General features: G+C 44.5%; 1 long non-coding RNA gene across 1 annotated transcript; it reads right to left on the reverse strand.

The window, feature by feature from the left end:
* Positions 1 to 768: 768 nt before the first annotated feature.
* On the reverse strand, positions 769 to 3,174 carry LOC147104595 (uncharacterized). The gene is made up of 3 exons (XR_015072367.1): positions 3,034 to 3,174; positions 2,784 to 2,931; positions 769 to 2,682 (listed from the first exon to the last, which is right to left on the reverse strand). It is a non-coding gene; the product is annotated as an uncharacterized LOC147104595 (long non-coding RNA).
* Between the last annotated feature and the right edge of the window lie 2,752 nt (positions 3,175 to 5,926).

Consider the following 5,926-nt stretch of genomic DNA (forward strand, 5'->3'; position numbering starts at 1 on the left):
TTGGACTCAACCCCCACAGATTCCTCCCCACCCCCTCCCGCAAACCGACAGGAAAGAAGCTGCGATAGCAAAATACTGCAGATGTTGGAAATCCGAAATAACAACGGAAAATGCTGGAAAAACTCAGCAGGCCGCAGCAGCTTCCTCGCGTTTACTGTGGATCATAGGAAGCTGCAACTCCCACCTCTCGATCACGGCGACACACTTAGTACTGGCTGGGCAGTGACGATGGCAGTGAAAGAGGGGCCCAGGCGGCCCAGGAGTCTGCCTTGCACTGTGGGTGTTAGGAGGCTAATGCCATTCATTTCAGAATTAGACGCCAGGGGCCTCACTTCAAATACTTAGACGGGAGCTCAAACCACAATATATGGACAGGTTTGAGTGAATGGAGTTAATTAATCCCAGGAGAGTATTCAATGGTTAATTATTTTAATTAAATATACTACATTCTCGCTGATTTTCCACATTTTTATCTCATTATTCATTAATTCCTTGTGTCCGAATCCCGTTTACAGTCATGAGGAGGGTGTGTGAGCAGGACTCATTAACTACATCCGAATGAAGCAGCCCCGCTCATCCTCTTTGGAATCAAATCAATTGTCTGAGATGCCATCGAATTGTAAAGATATATGCAGCATCTTTTCCCAAGGGGGTGGGGGGGCGGGGGGGGGGGGGGTGCACTGATTCCGGTCCACCTACAAGAGAAGGGAATATAGTGTGTGTGCAGTAAACGAATGCATCATTTGTACAAGCCATTTCATACAGTGATAGCTTAAAATTATTTTATTGGAAATTTGTAACAATGAATGTCCAGCATATTTACATTCATGCTGTAGCCTCAAATATATTTTCTAAGAGACCGCAGCAATGTACCGAAGCGTAAACCTCCCATTCCGATTGTCACCCAATGTGGATTATTCATCATCAGCTCCGATTATTAATTTCAACCCTTTCAGTAAACCACTTCAGCACCACAACAGAGTGATCATAATCGATACTGACGAGCGAGTCCAGTCAGCTCCTCTGTGCTCAGCCAGTCAGAATGTATTACAATAACTTACATTCCCCCATCACTTCTTCTCACTGGCTCCTGACCGAGCCTCCGATTGGCGCCTCTACTCTCCTACCCAGAAGGTGATCCAAGCGCTGATCAATTTTTGCCTAGAGAAGTTCTTTCTGACATCAGTCATAAACTTTCCTTACACCGGTTTTTAACCAATGCCCTCTTGCTCTATAATCCGCATTCAGGAGCAGTGTCCCGAACGTTTTTTCTTTTAATGTCGTGTTTACCTCGACAAGATCACGGCAAAGTAATAAAACATTGCCCCCTGCCTGGTTCATTCACAGAATGCTGAGCAAGGGCCGAAGCTTTAAGGGCTCCAAACACTTAATATTAGGCCTTTTACAAAAAGATACCAATCATCTTCAATAAGCGAAATCATTTTCCATCCCTGATATAGGGGAACAGCCGCCTCTACAAAGCAATTTTACAACCGCTATTCCAAGGCTCTGAGAGCTTACGTTTTTATATCCCTCTTTTATAATAATGAACATTAGAATTAACACGAACATGTTATTGTACTAACGCTTCGTTTGTTCCTCTCAACTAAAACTTTCCCAGATGGATACAAGTTATCTTTAACATAAAGACTTTCCATCTCTAACAAACTTCACAGAGATCAATTAAGAGAGATCTCTCCTATAAATAGCTCAGCAACTCCACAAACATCGGTTGTGATATTACACAAGTAAAGATGAGAAATAGCCATTTAAAAAAAATATCCACCGCCTTCAATATGAAGATACGTGCCTATACTTATTAGCAGATTGGTATTAACCCCCTCAATACCACAGCGATGTGATCACAGCGAATTAACATAGAACTACAATCTTTAGAATTAACACTCAGGACGCTGAGAGGAAGCGAGGCTCGGGGCGGGGTGGGGGGAGGGGGGAGGCGTCCATAGACTTTTCTATTTCATCTTCACGAAACTGATCATTAGAATAATTATGCTTTTACCAATAACAATTCCTGTTGTAATAAGCCTGTCTATGATCACATTGCCGAATACGGTACTCAGTAAATGGATATAGATTTCTGCAAGACTGTTCATCAGAACAAACCACTTTCTATCCCTCACACACTTCAACGGGGATCGACATGGAGAGATTTCTCCTACACAGTTTCACCGTTATTACAACTACTGTACATATTCACTGTGAATATACAGATATATTGTTGAGTAACTCTACAAATATTGTAGAACACGGGGTCACATATTATGACATCACACAGCTAAGGATCACAAATAATCCTTGAACAAACTATCCATCTCCTTCAACGTGAAGGTATTAATGACACTGCTTCCAGTCTGGAATACTGTCTTACACCAGAGCACATCTCCAGTGATTTTGTTGTGCAACTGTCACTTCCTGAGTTCTATAAAATGTCCATATATTTCAGCTCTGTCAGGGTGCCCGGATTTGCTGGGCTGGACTGTCTGCTTGGCCGGGTCCGACAGGATAGAAAGTGCAGAGGAGATGCGTGGACCTCTGCTGGATTTGGAGCTCTGTTCAAATGGTTGGCGATTTCCTTCTCCATCTGCATCTTGGTGCGATGTACAGACAGCAGGTGCCGGTCCCCGATTATTCTGCTGTGGAATCACTGGGAGATGAGCTAAACTATAAGAATAAAAACACACGTTAGAAAAAGCTGATTTGGGAACAACTGATTTCAACAGTAGTCTTTGCAATTGTTGTGTGTAAGGAACTCGATGCTTTACCGTTGACTTGTTGCTGACTCTAAGGTTTCAGGTAATCCCTTCTCATTTCCAGCACGGTGATATCAAAAGGTATGAATCTGGGGATGTTCTTGAATATATCTTCAGCCCAGTCCAATCACTGCAGCTTCTCTACCGATGTTATCAACAGCTGAAAAATAGCAAATACATATTTTAGCATCGCACGAAAGCATATGCTGATTAATATTACACAATAAATGTCAATCACAACCTTTTGTAAATGTAAACTTACCTTATACTGTGCCTTAGCTGGGAGCATGCTTTATCGTCCTGTAATTAAGTTCGCATTCTTGAAGCCTATCTTGAGTGGAGACATGCACTCTTAAAAGAAACTTCTTAAAGCCCACGACTGCTGCGGCTCTGTCCGACGGCTCCTGTATTTATAGCTCTGAATGGACAGGGAGAAGCGTGAGTCCGCGTTTCTTTGCGTTTCCCACACTCAACAGCCAATCGGGGCGGTCAGAGGGACAATGGCCAAAGCGTTTCTCTCTGAATGAGGAATTATCCACACTGCTTGACGTTTTGTTGGGGCCGAGTCTCGGGAGACCATCTGGAGAGCTGGAATGAGTCAGTAATCCCGGGCCAGCGGGGCTCGTGTAAGGTCATGAGAAGGGCGAGGGGTGTGAAAGAGCAGCTCGTCAGCACACACACACAGAAAAAATATACATTTGTCTCACCTTCAGCATCTGGCGCCGAAAATGAATCAAGCAATTGTACTGATTTTTTAAAAAGATCTTAAAGCCTTCCCACTTACTCAAGTTCCGTGAAGTTATTGGTAGTTCTTTTACAAGAATGATTTGTATGCCGAGTGGTTTTAATATGTAGTGAAATTTCAAAGGAAACAGTTTGGAAAAAATGTTGGAAATACACGAAAGCTTCGTCAGCGAGGATGAGGACTGGGAAAAGGAGAGTGCGACAGTCCCATTGTGGGCCTGACTAAAACAGCAGAGGAGAGAACAGCAACTAAAGGGAACAGAGATGTGAATCACTGATACAAATTGGCAATTTATAGCCTGTAAATAGATTTACAAAAAGGTGGAATTCGGTGAAAAAATGCGGCGTTAAATATAAATGCCAGCGCAAAACAGATTCCCCACACTCTGACAGTTTGAAAATGTATCTCAATTGAGAGCGGAATTTTTGAAAGTTTAATGTAGGATTTCGGTGATTAATGGAGTTTAAATGTGACGGGTAGCTTGTACTTGGCGCGGAAATGTATTTTCGAGTGTTCCCATTACCTGGGTAAAAGGGAAGCGAGTCTGATGTTACCTTGGAACTACACCTGCTGTCCCCTCGGGGTGTTGCTGGGTTGAGATGAATGAATTCATTCACTGCTCATTGAAACTCCACAACTGGGCAGAAATCCTTTGCTGCACCTGGGAAACCGCGACAGCCCTCATCAGCACTGATCAGTGACCTCTACACCGGGTCAGGGGATACACCGGGTCAGGGGAGGCACTCATGTAACCTCGAGCCGGTCCTGATAGCTAGGCTCATTTTATAGACAATCAAGCTATATGTAGATATAAAGCGAATTTAGATTTTATTGACCATCTCAGGATCAATTTCGGGGGTTCTGTGTTACAATTCGATTAAATTCACGATGATCTATTTGTCCAGCTAGACTTTATTAATCATTTTCGGCTATACTTCTCGCTGTTACAGTAAGATACAATGATGTATTTTACAATAGTAAATAGTGCTCGCTGACCTACATTGGCTCCCGGTTAAGCAATGCCTCGATTTTAAAATTCTCATCCTTGTTTTCAAATCTCTCCATGGCCTCCCCCCTCCCTATCTCTGCAGCCTCCTCCAGCCCTACAACCCTCTGAGATATCTGCGCTCCTCAAATTCTGGCCTCTTGAGCATCCCCGAATTTAATCACTCCATCATTGGTGGCAGTGCCTTCAGCTGAGGCCCAAAGCTCTGGAATTCCCCCCCCTAAACATCTGCGCCTCTCTTTTCTTGTTAAAACCTACCTCTTTGACGAAGCTTTTGGTCATCTGTCCTAATATCTCCTCATGTGGCTCAATGTCAAATTGTGTTTGATAATCGCTCCTGTGCAACGCCTTGGGACATTTTATTATGCTAAAGACCTATATAAATGCAAGTTGTTGTTGCTGTAAAGTGCCAGGTAAATTTTCATGTGTTTCAGCGTAGTCTGAGCTGATATACTGAGCCTCAGTGTAAGCAGTAAAGGGCAGAAATTCATAAGAGCCCAGGATGGCCGCTAACTTCTGAAAAGTTTGAGATTTAACGCCAGGCACAAATGAATCTCGCTGCACACTAAATTGAGTGTTAGCGCTCAAAGAAAGGACTGGAGCGCTAAATTAAGCACTAATGACCTAGCTCAGTGGCATTCGTCTCAAAGCGCTAAGCAATTTCAGGTGCAGTCTAATCGCTAGTCATCATTGCCACAGGCTCTTTCCAGTTCTTAAAGGGGAGGTTCAACCATGCTGCAGAACCTCATTCTCAGCATTGATGGTTCTGCAGCTGCCTCAGCAAGCAGCAGAAGGCCAAGTAGAAGGAACCGGGCCACTGAAGGAGGTGCCATTATAGCAGATCAACAGCTGAGGGAGAGAGCTCGCAGATTCTGCAACCAGGCATTGGAGGCCTTGGTCTTCGCTGTGGAGAGACGGAGGGCGGTGCTGTATCCAACAAGTGGCAGAAGGCCCTCGCTGCAAGTCTTCTGCACCATGTGGAGAGAGGTAGCCCAGCAGGTCTTGGGCAGCATTGTGGTCCCCAGGACCCACACACAGTGCAGGAAGACATTTAATGACATCACTCGGGTGGTCAGGGTGAGTCAATGCTTCAACAAATGCTACATACCACCAAATGAACCTCAGTCTGCACACACTGCCCAAAGCACCACACCCCCAGCACTCACCTACCAACAATCTTGACCTACCAACACTCACACCCACATCTCACACCTTGCACATAATGACAGCTATTCAACTATGGCAGGCACATCTCCCAAACACATTGCTCCACACTCACTCACACACTTTCCTTTCTCTTGCAGGTTGAGGTCACACAACAGGAGGGAGCAGGAGTGCACAGGCGGGGACAACCTGACACCCAACCACTTTCTGTGCTTGAGGAAAGATTGCTGCAAATCATTG

The sequence above is a fragment of the Somniosus microcephalus genome, chromosome 19, assembly GCF_052327205.1.
Source record: "Somniosus microcephalus isolate GS21.2 chromosome 19, FLI_Smic_1.0, whole genome shotgun sequence".
Classification (NCBI taxonomy): Eukaryota; Metazoa; Chordata; class Chondrichthyes; order Squaliformes; family Somniosidae; genus Somniosus; species Somniosus microcephalus.